The following is a 24,631-nucleotide window of genomic DNA, read 5'->3' on the forward strand; positions in this document are numbered from 1 at the left end:
CCACTATTCTATATAAATTATGGGGGGGGACACTTTGTGATCTTGATCAATTCACAAATCAGTGTGAACGTGACTTCGCTTTTCACAGGCTTACTATCAGATGTAACGAAAGTTACTTCACAGGAAAGACAATGTGTCCGTCACCCATCTCACATGTAAATGAAGGCTGAGACACTGCCCATCACACTCCCCTAAGCCCACAAACCCTCTTTCACACTCTGAATGGCTTCTCTTACTTTATAATTCTTTTACTGTACTTCCTACTTATGGCTTCTACTGATAATTTCAGGACTGACCTGCACATTCCATAATGACTGACAGGAAATCAAAAGCAACCTCACTGTTGTTATCAATTGAGAGCACATGGCAATAGTAGGAGAGACAAAGATAAAGACAAGCACAGGCTAAAACCTAACTTATAAATTGAGTTCAGTCTAAAAATATTATATTTAAATGGATGCTATGGAATTCAGTAAGTATTCCTAATTTTAAAACATTGCTTATATTGGTCAAGTTCCCAGGGCAGCTGCAAGAAGCCTGCCGATACCCAAAGACTCTACTGGTCATGGGCACCGAGCAGAACAGACACAGGAGGTTAACCAATTCCAGACCCCCTCTTTATCTGGACAAAAACCGACTGTTCTCCTCTGCTAGCACTCTCTCAACTCCTAAATTCTACATTGTGGCATCCCAGTCATCCTGCTTAAAAATAATCCTTTCCCCTAAGTGTATTCCTAAATTACCATCTAACACTCCTACTGCCTCCATGTGCTTCATCTCACGTGTGTGAAGAAATCAACTGGGTTGAAGTAACTCACTTTAACATTTGCAATTTTCAACAAGGATGCTAGTTACGCATGTATCCCTAACTGGTAGAATTATAATAATTTTGGAATATAAAGTAAAAAGTACAAAGATAGTTTGAAGAAAAGCATTTTTAGGGAAGTAGGTCATAATTTGGATTGCAGTCTATATTTATAGCCCCAAAATATTTCTGCTTTTCATTTATTTCTTCTACTTTTGAATGCACAGGTTCTATTAAAGCTCTAGTCTGTATTACAAATAGCAACTAAACAAGGAGCTCCGGGACAGGGTTCAATGTATATGTTATTTGTAGATTAGTCATTGCTGGTCTAAACTCATTTCCTACATCCCATTTCCATCCCTGTAGAACCACCTTTCCAGTTCAGATGCCGCTATGGGTGGGTAGCAAGTAAAACCCTAGACATGGGACCAGTCAGTATCCAATTTGAAGAGTGGATGGATAAATGGATGGATAAATATTAAATTTCTGCCTCAAAATAGTTTTATTTGCAAAAATAATATTGAAATAACCAAGATTCAAGATTTTTTATTCCAAAGACATGATTTTCTAACACCTTTCCCCCCATATAAGTATCTTTTTCAATTCTAGAATGAACCATTAGAGAAAGAAAATTGGAGAAAATATAAATTAAATCTCTAGCTATATACTATATATTATTAAATCCTTTACACTCTGAATATCATATTCTTCACATATAAAATATTACAATGCTACCTATACCCAGAGAAATTCAATGGTTTCAACAGAAGAAGATATTACTGATATAAAAGCACTTTATAAGAAAGCAGAATCCTGTAAGACATTAATTTTTTTTTATTAAAAGTTGTTAGAAATTCGATTACTTTACGACTACTTTAAATACCTGAAGGCAGTAAGTAGGGTGGAGCCAGTGGCACAACGGCTACTGTATCTGACTAAGATCATCAAAAGTGTCTGTCCCCGCCCTAGCGGGGTAGCTCTATTGATTGGAACATTGTCTAGGTAAGTTGGTGGTTCGATCTCGGGACAGGGCACATATGAATGCATATATAAGTGGAACAATAAATCAATGTCTCTCTCTTTGTCTCTCTTCCTCCCTCTCTCTCTCAAATCAATAAATATTTTTAAAAAACTGTCTGACTTTAAGTCTGACATCTTTTAGAAGTCATCCATTCATTAATCGGTACTCATTTGAAATATCTTTACAAGTTACAGAATGCACTGCTGACATACACAGCAACTAAACCATCATACATATACTAAGTATAATAAACTTAAGTCTTGACCTTGGATTGCTTTAAATAAACAATTCTAGTGATTACTCCACATACCCTTCAGGGTAGTCACTTTTCATACACACAAAAAACTGTTTAGCTAGCCCTGGTGGCTCAGTTGTTGGAACGTCTCCCATACACCAAGAGTTGTGTGTTCGATGCCCAGTCAGGGGGCATACAGGAGGCAACTGATCCAAGTTTCTCTCTCACATCGATACTTCACTCTCTCACTCTTCTCCTCTCTAAAATCAATAAATATATCCACCTCAGGTGAAGATCTTTAAAAAATTAATGTACAGCAAATCTTCAAGAATGAAGGGGAAGGAGGAGGGTGGAGAGAGAAAAAAGAAAGGGCAGAATATCAAGACACCCAGTTAAAAGTGCTGACATACTGAGATTTATAAAAGAAATACAAATCCACGAAGACCAGGAGTGGCAAAACTGTGACTGAAATGAATACATCAGCATGATACGGCATACAGCTAAGGAGTTGGCGGATTAAATGGAAGGTATGACGTTTCCTCCAGTGTCACAGTGTTACATAACCATACAAAACTAAAAATCCTACCTAGTTTCGAAATAACTAAAGTAGCAGAGAGAAGCATTACAAGCAGCAGGGAAACAAACTGGTATGATACAAGCTTCAGATGTACTGGTAGATATTGTTTTATAGTCTTTCTCAAGCTACAAGGACGCAGTGGTTTTTTATTATCACTAAATTTTAAATGATGCTATATATTTTGTATGTTTGTCTCATAATTTAAATTTTTTTATCCCACGGGAAAAAATAAGATACAATGCACAATGAGATTTAAATAGTTCAGGAGATGCCAATTAAGAAAAATCTACTCCCCCCAAATAAAAGCTACAAAAATAAAATGAAGGAGAGCTTAGTTGACATTTAAAATTTGATTCCATGAATTAAAATTACATTATGACTACTTAACAATTATATTTGGTGACTAGCTTTCCTGATAAACTTCTGCCCTGTTACTCTAACAGATTACGGAACAGAAGAAAATACCTTTTCCCACATAATAATTTTATAAATTTCCTAGAACTGTAATAGGCAAAGAAGTCAAAGGGAAAATAGAGAAATGTCATGATTTCAGTGCCCGACACACAAGGGAAAAGATCTGTAACTCTAATTCCCAATAAGATGGCATACAGAAAAAGTGTTTTCACTAACTGGGTTTTTCAAGTGAAATCCTAACAATCAAGAATGTTTACGACTCCCCCTCCAAGCCCTAAGAAATAGTCATAGCCTTAAAAAAAACTTAAACAGCAAAAAGCACAAGACTTTAAGAATGTGATATGAAATCAAAATTATGGGTGAAACTACAGGGAAAAGACATTTGCTGGACGACAACGCACCAACCACTGAGCTAAGACACATCACAGACACTGCCACATTCACCGGCAGTCTCCGAACAACCCCACACAAGTGGGCAGTGTGACTTCCATGCCATCCATGAGGAAAGCACGGGTCAGACAGATTAACTGGTGTGGCGTGAGGTCACATCTTGAGAGCTGGTTCCACACCAAAGTTCCTATTTTCAAACACCACCAAAATGCCTTTCACCAAAGGTCACTGAAACGGTGACAAAGAAATGTAAAGGTGCAAGAATCTAGTTGTTTCTCACTCTGATTTTAGAGCCTGAACTCACCCTTCTACCTCAACCACCCCAAACATGAAATAAAGCTTCTAAGTAGTAAATTCATTTGTATAAAGAATTTCAATTTAGGAGCACAGAAGCAGAGTAATTTTGATTGCAGCTTATAACAGATTGTTATATATTCCCTTAGCCTCCTCACCAAATTTTTTTTAAGGAGACAAACTGTAAAGAAGGTAAAAAAGAAAAGCACTTAAGTCATTTTTGCACTAAAGCCTTGGACAAGATACAAAAGCATGAAGGATTCTAAACTTGAGTCTTGAACTCTGCAACTCCAAAGGCATGCTGGAGGTGGGAGTAGCTGAGACATGTGATAAAGGGGACAGAAAGGTTTGACTTCTCATGAAATTATATGAAAAAAACTAACAAAACACTGAGTAAGCCCTGGAAGAAGGTTCAACTGAGATCTGAGTGGAGTAAATGAATACTTTCCAAAATTTCTGCCACCTCAAACATCAAGTTCCTTGGCCTCTCTGACACTACATCTAGGCTCAAACAGACAAAATTGGGCACTATTTGGACACAGCAACAATTACAGGAAAAGAGGAGGGAAATAATTTATCCTCATGCGCATGTTATCTGTAATAACATATAATGCATTGACAAACACATTTTTTATAACTGGAGGAGAGAGACAAACTTTCTAGGGTTAAAAAGTACAACGCCCTGTCACCAATTCAAAACACATAAACTACCACTGCTACTCTCCTTTGCTTGCCATCCTTCGTCTTCCTTTAGTTATGAGAAAACGAAGAGCTGTATGAGTTTATCTTGACCTCCAAGTCCTGAATACTAAGTCCCTCAGGTAGGAATCTCAACCACATCATTCTGGGAGGAACCCAACCGCCACTACGAGAGAGTGACTGCTAGACAGACACCAGGAAATGTCCCTACTGGAAACAGACCTAAGTTCCAGAAGGCTCATTTCTAAGACAGTTGGTTGAAAGTCAATACTAAGTACTTTTGTAATTACATGTGGAACTAAGCAAACTTTTACAAGCTGGCTTGCGGCTAGCCAGCTGCTCTCCATAGAGTTTCAGGTCCCCATTTCTGAGAGCCCAGTGAACTGCGCCTAGAGGTCTCGGGGACTGCCATCCAGTTATTGCTGCAAATAAGGTGTCTTATCTTTACTGGACACCTATTTCCTTTAACTCACTAAATCCTCATAAATAATGCATAAGGTAAGCAGCACTACCCCATTTTAGAGATGAGACAACTAAGGCCCAGAAAAGTAACATGAAATCGCTCCAAGTCACACATGCCTCCTGGCAGACAGGTTCAAATCCAACCGACCTGACTTCACAACTGCTGCTGCCAGGCTCCATGTGAACTGACTTTACTGCCCTCCACCCTGCTCTGAGCAAAGACCAGGCAGGACAGGAACTGATGCACTCCTCCTTCTTGCACTGTCACTCTTGGGTAATGGTTGTCACCATCAATCCCCCCAATCTCCCAAACTAAAACCCTCCCCACCTGGAACCTCTTTCCTACTGCTAACCCTATATCCAACCCACAAATTCTTGTGTGAATTTCACCTCACAGAAGTCTTTCAAACTGGCCTTATTATGTCATTTCTACCGTTTCCAACTTAGTCGGGGCCTGCCTTCCTGTCTGCATTGCTGCTCAGGTCTACCCTGTGCAGCCCATTCTCATCAGAACTGTATGCCTTAAAAACCAATCCTGTCACCATTCCAACCCAGTTGGGTACAATTTTCCTGTTCAGAAGCTAGAACTAAACAGTGATGGTCTTCTCTCCATTTAAAATTAAAAACCTCAAGTTTTCTTCCCGTTACTTATCTGAGATAAATAAAACTATTTTACGAGACTCATCAGAGCAGAGTGAGTCTTGTGGAATACTACATGCTGCCCTGGCCGGGTGGCTCGGCTGGTTGGAGCACCATCCCCACACACCAAAAGGCTGAGGATTCGAGCCTCAGTCAGGGCACATACCTAGGTCGATGGTTCAATCCCCAGGTGCATACAAGGGGCAACCGATTGATATTTTTCCCCCATATTGATGTTTCTTTCTCTCTCAAATCAATAAACATATACTCAGGTAAGGAATAAAAATATAGCCCTGGCTGGTGTGGCTCAGTTGATTGAGCACCAGCCTGCAAACCAAAGGGTCACCAATTCAATTCCCAGTCAGGGCACTGGTTGTAGGCCAGGTTCCCAGTGGGAGACATGTGAGAGGCAACCGCACATGGATGTTTCTCTCCCTGTCTTTCTCCCTCCCTTCCCCTCTTTCTATAAATAAATAAATAAATAAATAAATAAATAAATAAATAAATAAATAAATAAATAAAATCTTTAAATACATATACAGAGAGTATATATTGAGTTGGCCAAAAAATTCATTTACTTTTTTGTGTACTCTAGTAGTAGTGCTTAGTTGTCTTTAACTTCATTTGAAAACTTCTGTTACAGTGTATTGTGACAGCTGTCATATCAGTGTCTATTAAAAAAACTTATCAAAATTGGTGAATTTTTGTGCAGCCACTTTAATATTGAAGAAAATACACATTTCAGCATGTTACACTTTATTATTTCGATAAAAGTAAAAATGCAACTAAATGCAAAAAAAGATTTGTGCAGTGTATGGAGAAGGTGCTGTGACGACAGAATGTGTCAAAAGTAGTTGGCAAAGTTTCTTGGAACGTCTGACATTTTAGCCAAATAATTCTTTGTGAGGCTGTCTAATACATTGGAAGATGTTTAGCAGCACCTCTGGCCTCTAACTCCCTAGAAGCCAGTAGCAGGACAGAGCAGATATACTCAAAATATTCAAATCAATAAGTTTACTGGTGAAAATGGAAAATATGCCTAAAAAAGACCTTGTATTTTACAGAAAATATCATTCAGACTGTTTGGCAACACAACGTATTACATGCTCATTGCTTAAAAATAAGAGAGAAACTAGGAAAAACTAAAAGTCATACAAAATTTCATCACCCTTAAATAATCTCTGCTCATTCATCTTCACATCCACAATTTACATTTGTCTGATTTTACACAGCTGTATACGCACTCCACTGCACCAATGCAGGTTTACTCTAAGCAAACACCTATTAAGGGATATGTGAGTTGCCTCCTATTTTCCACTACCATAAATTTTGAAACTTGGAGCCTGCTTTTGCCCACTTGCTAATTGGAATCAAGAACAAAGTATTATGAACAAAACACCATCATTTTTCAATCTATTCTACTGATGTGCTTAATATATTATTTTATATCACCTACACATCATGTACTCAAACTTTTTGTTTTTCGAATCAACCCTAGTTCGTGGGAGAAATTATAAAGGAGTAGCCCAGTGCCCCCCAGGTGCTCGGCGAATACTCCAAGGTTGAGATACAGGGATCGGTGTTACCCCTGGTTACATTTCCCTCCCTGAACTGAACATCTGGGATGATCTCACTCATGTATGTATCTGTGAACAAAGCAGCATCTGTCAGACAGAAGACCCAGGAAGAATATACGTTCACTCAAGAGCTGCCAAGCCCTTCCCCCATCACTAGTGTCTAAGAGAGGCACTGGAATACCACGCTGCTCTCTCCCTTCTAATAATACGGATTTTTCTGAGTAGGATGGTCTACACACACACACACACACACACACACACAATTTTATTTGTAAAATATGCATTATATAAATTTAATTTACATAAATGTACAAACACATATACTTAGCTGGTAATATGTACTTTTATACTTATATAATTACATGTAATTTTATAAACCACTGCTTTTATCCTTGCATTTTCAAAACTACACAAAAATAACAAGGCTCAGAATTACTCAAAAACACATGATTATTAACAGCTTACATTTCCTTCCAACAAGCCTATTACTAAGAGTAGTAAAGTGAGAGGTAAAGTAAGTTTAATTTACTTCTTTCCCCTGCTACACTTCTGTATAACTTACAAAAACACCACTTCCTCAAAAATACAATGTGTGGCCTTATTTTTCAGAGTACCAGCCATCCTCCAAATAGTCCATGTCTCTTCGTCACTTTCAGCCCCAACCTCCAGTTCCTGGCCCCTTCACTCATTCTTCTAGAAATCTCTCCCTCCAAAAGAAGTACTTCAGCACTCCAGCCCAGTAGCTCAGTTGGTTAAGAGTATCACCCCCATCCACCAAGGCTGCAGTTCAATCCCTGGTTAGGGCACATACAAGTTATCAACCAATGAGTCCATGGGTAAGTGGAACAAATAATCGATGGTTCTCTCTCCCTCCCTCCTCTAAAAATCAATCAATAAAAAAAATTTTTTAAGTACATCACAGATTTACTTGACACTGTAATTATTCTGGACTCATTTCCTCCACCCTAACTTCTAAGACTTAATATCTAGACCAACAAGGTGCCAGACCAATCTCAGTAACCCACCACTACCACAACTCCCTGTGCCCAAAACGCACCCTTACCGCTCCCTTACACCCCCCGCTCCCCAGCTCTACCTTAGGACCACCATTCTTCCAGTGACTTCAAAAAAACTGCCAACTTCATCTGCTCCAGCCCGTCTCCCTCAATCCCATTCATTTTCGAAATGTCTGGTGCCCTTCCCCTCCTCTCCACGCGCAGTGCAGTCACCTTGATGTGAGTCCTTCCTTCACAGCAGCCTCCTACAACCAAGCGTCTCCTGGGCCTGATGGCATGGCGCCAGCAGAAACACCACAGGAGGCTCCCAAGACTAAACTCTGAAAAATCCTGACTGAACAAGGACCCAATCATCTGTTGGGTTTGGGTTTTTTTTCCCCTTCTTTTTTTAAACAAGAACTTCCAGGTGATTCTTGAGCACTACCAGGTTTGGAAACTACTTACTCCACTTAAAAGTAGTTATCCCTTAACACTTGTCCCAATTCACCCTGCATACGGCTGCCACATATATCTTCCTAAAGCGCATGACTTTCAACATGCATTTAACCCCTCTGTAATTTAAAAACATTCCATCAAATCTTACTGCCCTGAACTCAGAACTCAGCGTAACACTCTACTGAGTACCGTTTAACCCCCTGTGCACCAACAGTCAAACCACTCCCCCTATCTAAAATGTGCCCTTTTACCTCAATCTTTCCATCCATCATTGAAGACCACCTCAGTTCCCCTTCATCTAGCTTAAAACCACTCCAGTCTCTCCTCGAAACTTGAATTACCAGGCAATGTATTTTGTTAATGACTTGTTACACTCTTACTCCAGTGACATTATCTACTGCTTGGTGAATCTCCTGTTTCTATTATATCAAAGTAGATGTTAAATAAACACATCAGTACAGTGGAATAACAACATGGAAAAATATCCTTTTATGTAGCAAACAGTAAATACTAAAGCAATATCAAACACCAAATGATTACATTTTTTTAAAAAATGGAACAAAAATTAGTTCTATGAAGATATAAATAAACAGGTTACACACAAAATGTGAATAGTAGTTATCTCCAAAGAGAGGAAGTACAATAAATTGTTGCTCTTATTTTCTAAATTTTCTAAGATGTGCACTTTGTAATAAAACAAAACCTTAGACAGAATTTTAAACCTTAACTCTCTTAACCGATGAAGACTGTGCAAATAACTGGCATGGGGTGTCAACAGTCACCAAGTCGCCATCCTAACATGTGTGGCTTATTTGTTCACATTCACATTTTCTACGTTATACTTCAAATTCCACTTGGCCTCACCAGAATGATGTGCAGCTCTGGGACCTGCAGACAGACCTGCACATCAGTGGCACACACAGGCCTACCACTTCTCCAGCTGTCTGGGTTAAGGTTTCGTCTGGGTTAAAGTTTCGTTTGTTTTCTTACTGTGGTTTGCCCTTTCAATCAAAACCACAAATTTTAACACAGTATTACTGTTCTGTTATTTCCATAAGACCAGAAGACACACAACAGGTGAGAAAACACACTATTAAAATACACCTAAGTAACAAAGGTCTGGAATCACCTTCAAAATACTATCTTAAGAATTAAGAAACCTTTGTCCTTAAGCAGAATAAAATCCAGAATATAGTGAAAATCCACCCTCAAAGAATAATTCTCATGATAAGCTATATCAGTACTTTGCAATCCTCAGTCACAAATTGTTTGATAGATTCCTCTATAACTATTTAAGCTCACGGTGTTTTTTCTACACAAGAACAAAATAAGCTCTCTCTACACGGCCTACAAAACACTTCATATGCACAGCTTCTTCTCCAACCAAACATCCAGGCACTGGCTGGCTCTTCTCAAATCCAACCAGCCAGTCTCTGCCCCATTTTCTTGCTGCAGGCATGCTGTGTTTCTCAATTTACCATCTCCAAACCTGTACACAGTATACTTAAACATGAACCTCAGCAATGAGAAGTAGTGATTGTTCCCACAGGTTTCTTCATGCAGCACTGATTCATGCTCCATTTGCAGTCTATTTTCCCTCATGTTCAATGCCTACTCTTTAAAATTTTTTAAATTTTTAATGATATTAGAGAGAGGGGAAGAGAGAGAGACATCGGTTTGTTGTCCCACTCATGTACGCCTTCACTGGCTATGTAGTCTCACTGGGGACTGAGCCCCCAACCTAGGTGTATCAGGATAACACCCCAGTCAAGTGAACTACCCAGCCAGAGCTCAATCTCTCCTTTTAAAAAGCCACTTCATGCCCGGACCAATGTGACTCGGTTGGTTGGCTGGGTGTCATCCTGCAAAGTGAAAGGTTGCCAGTTCGTAAGATTCCTGGTCAGAATACATGGCTAGGTTGTAGGTTCGGTCCCAGGTGAAGGCACATACCAGAGGCAACAGACCAATGTTTCTCTCTCACATCTATTTTTTTCTCTCCCTCTCTTTCTCTGTCTCTAAAATCAAATAAATTAAACCTTTAAAAAATATAAAAAATATAATAAAAAGCCACTTCATGAGAGAAAACACCAAATTTAAATACAAAAGTACATCATTAAAAATTATTTAAAAATCAGAAACAATAGTCCTGGCTGGTGTGGCTCAGTGGATTGAGTGCTGGCCTGTGAACCAAAGGGTTGCTGGCTTGATTCCCAGTCAGGGCACATGCTTGGGTCGCAGGCCCAGTTCCCAGTCAGGGACATGCACTAGACAGCCACACATTTGGTGTCTCCCTCTCTTCCTCCCTCCCTTCCCCCCTCTCTAAAAATAAATAAATAAAATCTTTAAAAAGTAATAATTTTAAAAAATTGGAAACAATATAAATGTTCAACAAAAAGGAAAGGTGGCATAGGTTATGGTAAAGTCACATAATAAATGTTATCGTTTAAGTTCTTACAATAATTGCATTACGTGAGGGGAAAGGTAAATGTATCAGAAAGAACTCAAAATCTTCCCCAAAGCTCAGTCCCAGGAAAGTAAAATAGATGCATAGAAAAAACTCTGAAAGAAAATATATAAAGTTATTAATGATGAATGTCTTTGGCTAATAAGAATGTGAGTGATTTTTAATTTTCTTCTTTTTATTTTTCAGCAAATCACAATTTTTATAAATAAGCACATCTTATAATCAGGGTGAAAAATGGTCCAAGAAATCTACTCTCCTTCTTAACATGAAAACCATCATGAAATCTAGCTAAGGACCCTGACTATGAGAACAGCCTCTAACAAGAGCCAATTTTTAAAACTCCAATGTAAGGTAAAACCTCACAATAATAAACTACTAAAGATCTTTGTATTTGAAAACCAACTAATATACTGCTAGGTCACTGTCCAAAGGAAGACTCAAAAAAGCATTCGGTGATTCAAGGCCCTGAACAGTCAGGCTCCAGAGTCAACCTGCCTTCACTTAACTCCTGTCTCCAGGACTTCCTGGGTGGCTTCTAGCAAAGTTCTAAAACTCCGAAGTGACCAAGTGTCCTCATCTATACAGTGAGGACAATCCCATAGAACTGATGTACTCTCAGTGGCGTATCACACATAAAGCACCTATATCACTGCACAGTAGGTGCTCAACACACGTGCACATCTTCATGCCATGGCACTGCATATTGTCATTACCTCCCCCTTTCCAGGCTCATCTCCTACTACACATTTTCCCCAGATCTACACTACAGCCACAAAAGACAAGTTCCCCAAATACCACTTTTTTTGCTCAGGCTACTTACTCCATGAGCCTTCCTTATCCATCTCCACCTGTCAGCACCATTCTGGAAGCCCAATGCCAATGCTTTCCCCCCCCAGAAAGTCTCCCACCAGCACCCCCTACAGACACTCCCTCCCAACCCTGCCATGGCAACATCTGCAGACCCTGATGATAGCCCTTGCCCTACTATGCCTTGAGTTGTAGGGAAGTAGCTGTACGCAAGTCAGTGTCTAGCTCCAGAAAGTGAGGAAAGCCTTGTTCAACCTCACCCTCCAGGAAGGCTGGCTTCCTCAACTACAGCCAACTCTCCCAGCAGAGAACTCTCAACATAATCATCAAAGCAGTTCATCTCCTAAAATATGAGATACTAATATTAAGCACAGACACATCATACCCGTAATGTAATGATGGAACAAATGAGCTTGCAATGGTTTAGCTCTATAACTCACTTCAACACAAAAGGCACAAAATCTAGTATATTTACTACAGAGAATAACTGCTATAAATATTATAAATAATATTCACTGCCATTTAAATGGCCATGATCAGATAAAACTTGAGCATAAATGGAGTTGGGGTTTTTTCCTATTAAATACCAACCCCTTTTTAAAACAAAAAAAAAATTAAATGTGGCATTACTTATATTAAAAATGTTAGAAAACCAGGTGGGCAAAATATTGATTACTACCAAAGGAGGACAGGAACATGGGGCTCATTCTATCATTCTCTCCACTTCTGACTATGTTTGACACTTTCCACAGTAAAGTTTTAAAAAAGAGTAAAGAGTAGTATTTTAAAGGATCGAAAATATTTTTTGAACTATATATTTAAACCCATGGTTTTCAACCTAAAATTCTGTGGCATACCAAGAAAATGTTTTGTTTTGCCAATATGACTATTGTCATAGTCATAGCCATATTGGCCATTTTTTTTGCCAATATGCCAATATGGCTATCGTCATTTAATCTGACAATTTAAAGGAAAAGAAACCAGTTCCCCTGACCAGACAGTCAGGTACTACATCTTCTACAAATTCTTGGGGGCACACCAGTGTGTTGCAGAACACCAGTTGAAAATCTCTGGTTTGAACTATGAAATAAGTGACCCGCTTGACCAAAAAAAAAGCTAATCACAAGAAACCTAAGGGTTCATTATATTTTATGACAAGAGAGCCTACAAACATATCATAACAGTGGGCAAAATTTGCATTCGTATTCCTTTGTTTCTCTTTGGGGAGGAGAAAGGGGTTAAAATAGCTTGGAAGTTATTTTCCACAAAAGACTGTTTTCAGCTAAATCACTAACTAAAATTTACCTATGTAACCTTTGGTATCTATTTTTTTAAAAATCCAGGTACCCACATGTTAATAAATGTACAGTGTGATGTGAAAATTCAGGGAGTTGGGGTGAAGTCCCCTTTAGGATGTCACCAGCTAGCTTTGCAGAATCGATACAGAGCAAACGTCCTAAGTCAATTTTTATTTTAATCTTCCTGCTTTTTCATGTTATGCAGAATACATTTTTCATGTCTAATACAGATGAATTACATAATAACATTGAATTCAGAGCTAAGATATCCTGAATTTCATTTCATTCAAATCAATCCTTTAGCAAGATGTGGAAACTAAAGTCTAGAAGTCATGTGCCTTACTTATGACTAATCTGAAAGTAAAATAAGCATGGAAAAGCTCTGAAAATCAAATCAATGAAAATAAGCAAAGTAATACTAAACTGCTATTTTAATTGAGCATTCAAACTCCACTGCTACACTGAAATATGTGAAAATATATGCATGTAACAAGAACAAAAGCATACTTACTTATAAATGAAAATACAAAGAAAAATGTTCAGAAAGATAACCGCAAACCTTTTAACAGCACTCTAAGACAATGGGCTGAGAAGGTGGTGGTGTCAGAGTAGAAAAAAAGTTGAAAGAGACAACCATACATATTTCTGCACACACTTCAGAAGTGCCATCATTTACACCTACTGAAACTGAAAAGTTAAATATTAAATAACTGCACACACACAAATAATATCCTAAAAATCAAATGATGTCATAACAAGAACAGAATTTTGAATTCACATTCCTTTCTTCAATATGTGCTAAGTACTGGAGATAAATGAGTAAGACTGTCACTGTGCCTATCCTCCAGGAACTCACAGTTCAACGTCACAGACAGACAAAAATCCCACTACTCTGACTACATATGAAAGTGCAGATTGTCTAAGAGAACACAACAAGGGGAACAAATTGAGGAAGAGGGAATATCAGAAATAATCTTTCCAACAATTTGACAGGTTAGGCTTGCATTTGTAGTCTTTGTATCTGTAAGGCTTTATTAAGGTCCCAATTCTTTTTGGACTTCCGCCAAGATGGAGGCGTAGGTGAAAACACTTTGCCTTCTCGCACAACTGAATCTAAAAACAACAAAGTTTTAGCAAATAAACACAGCCAAACCACAGAAAATTGAACTATACGAAACTCCGACAACAATGAACCAGTAAACTAGACAAGAGGGGCGAAGCCAGCAGCAGAGAGGGTCGGGCAAAAAAGATCCCCTGACCCAGGCAGCCAAGGGCAAATCCCAGGTGTGGGGTGGCAACAGGCGGATCCAGTGAAGGCGCAAGGCGGCTGGCTGACCGCAGTCACACATTTGCGCGTAGATAAACCAGAGAAGGAGCAAGCAGGAAGACAGACTGCACAGGCCCCAGTGGCCAGAAGGAGCAGAGGGGACTGCCATTGCTCCCTCTCTGACCCCGCCCCCACATACAGCGTCACAAACCAGTGACCTGGGTAGCCCTGCCCTGGTGAACAACTAAGGCTCCTCTCCTCGTTCGTAACAGGCTCGAACAGATCAAAACATGGCTCAAGAACAACTCAGAGCCCCAGAGCCCATAAATCTAAGCTAACAAGAAATTGCCAACCTATCAGAGGCACAGTTCAAAACAGTGGTGATCAGGATGCTCAAAGAACAGGTTGATTTTAGCCACAAATTAGAGGAACATATGGAGGCTAAACTAATTAAAATGAAGGGAAATACACAGGAAATCAATAGTGATGGAAATGAAACTGAGACTCAAATCAAGGGAGCAGACCAGAAGGAAGAAAAAAATGACCAAACAGAAAATTATGAAGAAACAAGAACTCAAAAAAAATAAGGAGAGGCTAAGGAACCTCCAGGACATCTTTAAACACTCCAACATCCGAATTATAGGGGTACCAGAAGGGGAAGAGGAACAGCCACGAGTAGAAATCTTATTTGAAAAAATAATACAGAACTTCCCCATTCTGGCAAAGGAAATAGATTTCCAGGAAATCCAGGAAGCACAGAGAGTCCCAAAGAAGTTGGACCCAAGAAGAAACACACCAAGGCACATCATCATTACATTAGCCAAGATTACAATGAAGGAGAGAATTCTAGAAGCAGCAAGAGCTAAGGGGACAGTCACCTACAAAGGAGTTCCCATCAGACTGTCAGCTGATTTCTCAAAAGAGACCTTACAGGCAAGAAGGGGCTGGAAAGAAGTATTCCAAGGCATGAAATCCAAAGACCTACAACCAAGATTGCGCTATCCAGCAAAACTTTCATTTAGAATGGAAGGGCAGATAAAGTGCTTCTCAGATAAGATCAAATTCAAGGAGTTCATCATCATCAAGCCCTTATTACATGAAATGTTAAAGGGACTTGTCTAGGAAAAAGATAAAAAAGATGAACAGTGAAAGGACAGCAAACTTACAGTTATTAACAACCACACCTAAAACAAAAGCAAACTAAGAGGACAGCTAGATCAGGAGTGGAACCATAGAAATGAAGATCACATGGAGGGTTAGCAACAGGGGAGTGGGAGAAGGAGAAGTGGGGAGAAGGTACAGAGAATAAGTAGCATAGACGGTAGGTAGAAAATAGATGGGGGGAGGGCAAGATTAGTATGGGAAATATAGAATCTAAAGAACTTGAGACACGTGGTCATAAACTAAAGGGGGGGAATGGTGGGGGAGGGGTGTGCAGGGTGGAGGGTAATGAAGGGGGAAAATAGAACAACTGTAATGGCATAATCAATAAAAAAAAAAAGGTCCCAATTCTTTTAATATCTAGATCCACACAAAAAGAGGTGATGAGAAAAACTTCTGAGAAAGTAATAGATGGGTGAGGATCTGGAATTAGCAAGGATCAGCAACCAAGACAATAAAAGACTAAAGGAACAGCAGATAGATTCCTCCAAATTGACCAAGTCTCACAAAAATATAATGAATGGACTTGCTCCCTGTAGGTCAAGAAGGCAAAACTAAAACCACAAATAGGTACAATGTTCCAGGAGAACAGGTGGAGAATGAAAAGAAGAACAAAGGCATGCAACAGGAGAGTTCCATGAATGGCAAACCCCACCCCCACCCCACTGCATGTTCCAGAAAATCCTGGGACCTATATCATCCATCTTGGCCATGACTCCAACACTAAAGAGCCATGATTCTGGACCCTCATGCCCCATCCCCGGCTTGATCTTTGCCCAAAGGACCACATAACAACAATATTTTTTAAAGATTTTATTTATTTATTTTTAGAAAGGGAAAGGGAGAAAGAGAGGGAGAGAAACACCAACATGTGGTTGCCTCTTGTGAGCCCCCACTGGGGACCTGGCCTATAACCCAAGCATGTGCCCTGACTAGGAATCAAACCAGCGACCCTCTGGTTCACAGGCTGGCACTCAATCCACTGAGCCACAGCAGCCAGCACACAATATTATTTTAAAATATGAGAAGGAAATCATTTCCTCCACTGAGACTTCTTTATTTCTTGCACCCTGTTTCACAATTCCCCGACATGGCAGCAAGAAGCCAAGTCCCAGCAGAGTACAGCAGTCCTGCTGAGATGTGAAACTGAGGTTAGAGTCCAAGCAACTGGAACCTTCAGGGCATAGGGCAACACAGAGATGGGAGCTGCAGAGAAGTCTGGTAGGGGGCCCAAGAGGAACAAAATGCACAAAAACAGGGAAAGACTACCCAAAGTTTAGCAGAGTGACTTCTATGAGAACAGAAGTGACGGAACGAGCAGGCTGAAGGGAATGTGGAGTTCCTGACAGCCACAGCAGAAAAACTGCATTAGCAGCATATCAGCTTGACTGGGCCTTAGGTGCCCAGCCACTTGGCCAGTGAGTATTATTCTGGATTTGACTGTGAGGGTGTTTCTGGAGGAGAGTAACATTTGAATGGGAGACTGCCCTCCCCAGTGTGGGTGGGCCTCATCCGGTACACTGAGGACCTGAATAGACAAAAAAGCTGCAGCTTTTTACTACTCCCACAAGTGAAAGAGAACTCCTTCTGCCTGACTGCACTGAGCTAGGACAGAGATCTTTTCTCCTGCCTCCGAACTCAAACAGAAACCTCAGCTCGTCCTGAATCTTAAGCCTGCTGGTTTTCAGACTAGAGCTTACAGCTCCAGCTGTCCTGGGTTTCCAACTCACCAACTGCAGGTCTTGGGACCTTGTGGCCACCAGAAGCGTGTAAGCGAATGCCTTACAATACATCATCCATCTTCTATGGAGTCTGTTTCTTTGGAGAACCCTGACTAACACATACCTTAACATTCCTTTCCCTCTTTCAACACGAAGGGACCACACTCTCAAGTACAGCCTACTCCAGACTAATACTAATAACGGCTAACGCCAAACCCAGACAAGACCCACAGAAAGACTAAGTGTCAAAGTCATGTCCCATCATATTAGAAGGGCTGGGAGTCACTTTGACCTGTCCATAGATCTTGCATAATAAAGCACAGAACAAAACCTATCTAAACTCAAGGTAACCAACCAGCCTTTTTAGAAAGGCTGTTTTTAGAAAACATTAACACTCTCAAAAAGAAAACATAGCATTCACATCCTAAAATTGTAACCAAACAAAGAAATAGAAAACTGCAACCCAGAGTCAAGTAGAAGTCAAGAGAATACCAACCCCAGGATGGACCAGATGTTTGATTTAGCAAAGACTTTAAAGCAGCTATTTTATACAAGGAATTAGAAGAATGTATGTTCAAAAACTTTAAGTAACATATGCTCTTTAATGTGTGAACACAGTGTCTCAGCAGGAGAAAAAAAAAACTACCCAAAAAAGGACAAAAAAGGAAATTCTGAAAGTGAAAAACATAGTAACTAAATGAAAATTTACTGGATGGATTTAATAGCATATATTAAAGATGGAATGGAAAAAGACCAGTAAACTTAAAACACATCAATAGAAATCATCTAACTAAAGAAGAGAGAGAAGACTGAAGAAAAACAGAGACCCTCAAAGGTCAGGAGGACAATATCAAATATTCTAATGCACACATAAATTAAATCAGAAAACAGTGACAAAGAGGCAAAAAAAAATTTTTGAAGGTATCATGGCTATAAATTGCTCAAATTATAACCACATCCAGGCATATTATAGGCAAACAGGTTAAAAGCAAATATAAAAAGAAAATCTTGAAAGCAAATAGAAAAGAAATACTAGAGTCGTCCCTCGGTATCAATGAGGGACCCCCATAAACAGCAAAATTCCCAGATGCTCACTTCCATTACATAAAATGATGTGTAACAATACATACAGTCAGCCCTCTGAATCCATGGTAAATAGTTAAAATTATCCTGAGTGTTTTTTCCTTTTTTACAGTTTACTTAAAATAGTGTTGATTGTTTGAAACAAAAATTGTAAGTTGTAGTTTAAAATGTGCTTAGCAAGCAAAAATCATAAAACTGTAAGCTATGGTTTGTAATACATACAGAAGGAAAAGCCATGGAAACAACTGGAGGAAGTCGGAGGCAGGTAAGCAGATTGCCTGTGTTTGTGATGATTACATTTGGGAAATGGGGAATGGAAAGTGCAGAGTAATTATCTGATAATAAATTATGTACTTCCATTGAAATATAAAATGCTGGCACATGCGCTTGCATAAGACCCTTCTTTTGCCCTGTTAACTTGTTTCCTGAGCCCATCTAGCCCAGCTGGCTCACTTTTCTACCTCTGTGATTTTTCTGAATAAACTTTCACATGTGTTGGGAAAAAAATAATACATATATAACCTTGAGAAGCTCCTGTAAAGAGCTCATACACAGTAATTACAAACACACAAACCCTCTATCACAAGAGAAATTCAGCAGAAAAACAAATTCCACATCAAAGAACTTGAAATAATCTGAAAAGAACTTCAAAAATGGTTAGAAAAATAAACAGTCTTTTTAAAAGGATGACAAAAAATAGGCAGGTTCAAGAAAGAACCACAGACTGAAATTAACACAGCACATGATTGCAAAACCCCTCCACTGGCACCTTCCACTCTAAATGTCAGCATCTTTTCTTTTCCTTAACCTCACTGTTTAATGTCTGCTCATATCTTATTCAAAATGAGCTATATTAGACTAGTCCAAAATTAGCTACAATAAAGTAAAGCACAATAAGAAAAATACAGTCCAACTTGAACACATTTGCAAGTTTGATACAACCAGGGAACTTCAGAAAAGTAATCATAGTATATTTTTCACTGCTCTCCTACAATCTAATCTGCACTTTCTCACAGTCATTAAAATTCCTAGACTGCTAAAGTAAGATTCAATAATTTATATCATTTTCCTAAATTTCGACCAATTTTTAATGCTTCATAAAAATTACCGTTCTCAGCTGAACCAGCCCTAACAGAACAACAGCCTCCATTATTTAGAGACAAGTAGCACATAAGGTGGCAAAATCTGGGGAGATGCTTCCCAACTAGCATCCCAAATCTGGACCATCAAGCTAACACTGAAAATTACAAAACATATTATGAAGTCTAACTGTAATTGCAAATACACTTGTATTTAAAAGTTACTATTTCAAAAGCAATCTTCCTACTCTTCTAAATAATTTACTGGCATGTGGGTTGAAAAATGCACACAAAACCCCCACCGCCCAAAACCCACACACTCGACTTTGGAACCTATAGCTATTACTATATTTGGGGAAAAGTTTGCATCCTCACATCCCACTTCGCAGGCATGCCCATAAATAAATTAAGGATACTGAGGCAGGTCATTATCCAGGTGGGCTTCACATACTATCACAAGCATCCTTATAAGAGACAGGCAGAGAGAGATTTGACACGGACAAAAGAGAGGCAGTATGACCACGGAGAGAGAGATTAGAGTGACACAGCCACAAAACAAGGAATGTTGGCAACTACAAGAAATTAGAAGAGGCAAGATCAGACAGTCTCTTAAAGACTCCTGAGGAAGCCCTTTGGACTTTCACAAGGTGAAAAAGTCTGCTTAATTTATGTCAGCATCTTATTAGGAACAATATAAATTAAAGTCATACTGTTTTTTTCTGAAGATTTTAAATTTATTTTTAGAGAGAGGGGAAGGGAGGGCGAAAGGGAGGGAGAGAAACACTGATCGGTTGCCTCTTGCACGCCCCAATCAGGGACCAAGACGGCAACCCAGGTCAGTGTCCCAGACCGGAAACTGAACCAGTGACCTTTAGGTTTATGGACAGATGCCCACCCACAGAGCCACACCGGTTAGGGTAGCCTTACTGCTTTTTTGGTGTATTCCTTCAAGCTTTATTTAAAAACACAAATCTATTCTGAGACATATAGTTTAAAATCACCTCCACTCTCATGCCCAGTGAAACCTAACATCGAGCTTTCTGACAGTGAAAAGTTCAAGAAAGTTCTTGCGCAATCTACCACAAGCGACGTTAAAATGCCAAATCTAGATGTCAATGACTTGAGGGCACAACCTGTTTCTCACTAACACTTAGTACATTATTTGTCAAATAAATCAACCCTTATATTACAGAGCTTCCCTACTACTGATCACTGCACCTTTACATACGACTGTTCCCCATTTCCTATGTCTGGAAGCCTGATGAGGAACCTGCAGGTCTCTGTGCATAATACATACCACAGTGGGTTAAGAGTCATCATGGCCCTATCAAAACGAGGGCAAACTCAACATGCTGAAAAGGAAAAATAATCTGCTACGTCCTGTGAAAAGCCACTTACTTGGACATCTGTGCACAAGCCAGACCTGGCTCTAACTGCCTTCAAGTTTACGAATCCCATGCTCCTTCCCCTACAGGATACTGCCTCTCTCAATTCACAGAGCTGTTGGATTAAGGTGACATAAAGTATGTGGCACATAATTTGTGTCATCAAATTCACTTCTGCTTCCCTTTATCTCAGAGAATAGGACATATCCTTAACCTTCAAAAGCTTCTCTGTCACCTTCCTTGACTACAAGGTCCTGTGACTACACTAGCACCTGGCACAGGCTGGTCCCTCTGGGGTTGAAAGAAAAAGGGAAGTCATTCCTCCAACCCAGGCTCTTCACCTCCCATGACCTCTTCCTTTCCCTGAACTTGGACAATACATCATACTCAGAACCTGCCTGGTTATAATTGCAGGATTCATTCTCTCAAAGGAAAATGTTACGAATGTTACCATCATTTGTTTTTAAGTCCTCTCTGCTCGCTGTAACATCCTTAGGGCAGAGACCGTGTAGTGTTCAGCTTGGCCTGGCCAAAGTACAAAGCAGAGCAGTTTCCCAAGCAGATGACACTGCTCATGTACGTAAGTGAAGTCATCAAGTCGACACATGGTATCTTAAAAATACTATGTAAAAACAAAAGCATATAAATCATTTGGCATGTTGTTACTGGTCGTTATGCTAGGCAGATAATCTTTTCTGAATCCCTGTCAATTATGCAAGATTAAGAAGGCTAGATTTCTACTTTATACTTACATCCAGTTCCCACATCTAAGTGGAAAAACAGCTCTCACAGTTTAAAACTGTTGTTATGCAAATAAATTAGCACAATACCTGGCACAGACCTGACTTATAATACCATCTAACATTTTCACAGTACTTTTCAATTTATGAAACCATTTCAAACACAACTCATTTTATGCTCTCCAAATCCTAGAAAGCCAAGCAGGTGTAACTTCCCACCTTCATGCCGGGCAACTGAAGCGTAGACTACCTACTAAAGCAGTAGCTCCCTGACCACTGCCAGCTGCATCAGGGTTACCCTCGAGGGCTTGTTAAAAATCCAAGTTCAACATCACATCCCTCAGAACCTCCAGAGAGTGGGGCTTGAGCCTGTATTTTGAACAAGGGCCCCAGGTGATTTTGAGACCTATTCAAATTTAGGCACTTACGGTAAAAATTGCAAGTCCAAGAGGCCTGATGATATTTAAGAGGCAGCTTCCTTATATTGTACTAGTTTACCTGGTGAACTTACGGGCTGCTTCTCTGGAAAACTAGAAACATAGCCTGTGACTAAAGTGTGCACCTCAATGTTTCTAAGAACTAAGAATCCGGTAAACATTAAATGCCTGTTACCTGGCTTGTATATTTTGAGGAGACAAATAATCGGTAACCTGATAGGGCTGGTTACTTTTAAGTTTCTAATTAATTTCAAAATTTGTCTTTTGATATACTCTGCTTGGCATTTTAACCCATCACTTGCCAAAATAATTCACTATCTCTTTGTATTAATTACATTAACTTTTGCTACACAAAAACATTAAGTAAAAGGCTTCCCTTGAAAGCACACCAAGAAAACTAAACAGCTGCTTCTACACTGTCAGTGGCAGGGACAGCTAGTCATCTCTTCTCCACACACACTACTTGTAGTCGGGCACACAACTGCCCAGCTAGGTCACAACTCCCAGCCTCCCTTGCAGCTGGGAATAACCATGTGCCTAAGTCCTCATGAGGAGAAGGTTGGCGGGAGAAAGTGTGGCGTGCCACTTTTGGGCCTTAAGACATGGGGGGTGGAAATTTCTCTGTCTCTTTGCCTTCCTGTGAGCCAGTGCAGGGACAACACAGACGAACACCATACTGTAGGGGACGATGAGACCAGCTTTTATAATGTGTCTCTGAATGACCAACTGAGGCGGTCGCAGTCACTCACACCCACACGCACCCCAGCAATCTGCCCGTTCACCCTGAGACAGTGCTCTTGGTTAGAGTCATCAGGCTCCTGGTTCTCAGTCACGGCAGCTTAACTGTGTAGGACACACCACCCACGGTAACTGGGACTAATTTCCTCTCACAACTGCATCAGCCCAGGACATTTCTAATATGTTCACAATATCTGATAATAAAACTTTAGACCCTAGAGAGCTCTTAAAAGATCATCTACAAAATTCCTCAAGTTTACAGACAAAGAACCTCCCAGTTTCCTTCAACATTATGCTACAGACTAGATTCTAAAATCATGGAAAAGAGAAATACATTTAAAAAAATTAATGTTGGATTAATTTTCCTCATTGGTTCAACAAATAATCTATCCCAGCTGCTGTCAGTCACCAGGCAATGTTGTTTTCAGTTGAGTGCAGATTTACGGAGACCTTCAATTTTCTGGCTGTACTATGTACTATGCCTTTAGCTCTCTTGAGCCTGGACAAATCACACCGAAATCAAGCACAAAGCCCTGGCTGGTGTGGCTCAATGGACTGAGCGCCAGCTTGCAAATTAAGGGGCGGTGGGTTAATTCCCGGTCAGGGGACCCGACTGGGTTGCAGGCAAGGTCCCTCGTTGTTGGAGTGAGAGGGAACCAACTGATGTTTCTCTTACACATCGATGTTTTTCTCCCTCCCTTCTCCTCTTTCTAAAAGCAAACAAAATCTTTTTCTTTTTTAAAGAAAGAAACAAGTACAAGAAGAAAATACAACCCTGAAGAACCTAGAAATACTCAAATCAAGATCTGGTAGTTTTATTTATAGAAGGTAATATATTGAAAACTTCTCCTCCCACTACTGACTGCCCTCTAAAAAAGCCCTCATCCTGGGGGGAGTGGGGGTGGGGGAATGCAGACAACTGCAATTGAACAACTATAAAAGAATTTTTTTTAAAACCCCTCACCCCCAAAGAGCTTTTTCATTTGTACCCAGCCCAAAGCAAAGATGGAAGCCAACAAATGCAGGTCCAGTATCCCTCCTACGCTTCTTCCCAGACAGCAGGGACACCTGGGGCCTCACCCAGATCTAGGAACAGGCCTCACACCCGGGAGAGACAGGGACCTCTCACCTGTGGCTTAACAGGGACCACAGCGACCTGCATGTTAACGTGCTAGAGAACACGAAGGGTTTTTGCTAATAGGCAGTCGGCCTTGTCTGTGGTCTCGCTTTTCTACGGTTTCAGTTTGCCACGGTCAACTGGGACCCAAAAATATTATATGGAAAATGCCAGAAATAAACAACTGCACACCACTCTGAGTAGAGTGATAAAATCTCATGCCATACCAACATACAGTAACGTAAGGTGTTCTGAAAGAGACCACATTCGCGTAACTTTTATTACAGTGTGTTGTTATAATTATCCTATTTTATTACTACTGTTCATTTTATTTTGCCTAATTTATTAATTAAACTTTATCATAGGTATATATGTATTAAAAAAATACATAGCCCTGGCCAGTGTGGCTCAATTGGTTGGACCATCATCCCACGGCCAAAAAGTTACAGGTTTAATTCTGGGTCAGGGCACATGCCTGGGTTGCGGGTTCAACCCTCGGTCTGGGCGCATATGACTCCCCAGTTCAGGCGCACACAGGAGGCAGCCAGTCGATATTACTCTCTCACATCAATGTTTCTCTCTCCCTCTTCCTCTCTCTGGAAGCAATGAGGAAATGTTCTCAGGTGAGATAAAATAATAACAACTTTTTAGAAACTCACAGTATACACAGGGTCTGGTACTACCTGGTCTCAGGCATTCACTGGGGGTTCAGAACATGTACCCCCGCAGAAAATGGGGGATGACTGTATAAAGCCGGAAGATTTCCAAAC

General features: G+C 40.0%; 1 protein-coding gene across 6 annotated transcripts in view; it reads right to left on the reverse strand.

Annotated features, from left to right (window-relative positions):
* Positions 1-24,631, reverse strand: part of DYRK1A (dual specificity tyrosine phosphorylation regulated kinase 1A) — a 179,940-nt gene that overhangs the window by 85,926 nt on the left and 69,383 nt on the right. The gene's annotated exons all lie outside the window — the stretch shown is intronic.

This window comes from Artibeus jamaicensis, unplaced genomic scaffold (assembly GCF_021234435.1).
Source record: "Artibeus jamaicensis isolate MK-2021 breed Jamaican fruit bat unplaced genomic scaffold, CSHL_Jam_final scaffold_474, whole genome shotgun sequence".
Taxonomy (NCBI): Eukaryota; Metazoa; Chordata; class Mammalia; order Chiroptera; family Phyllostomidae; genus Artibeus; species Artibeus jamaicensis.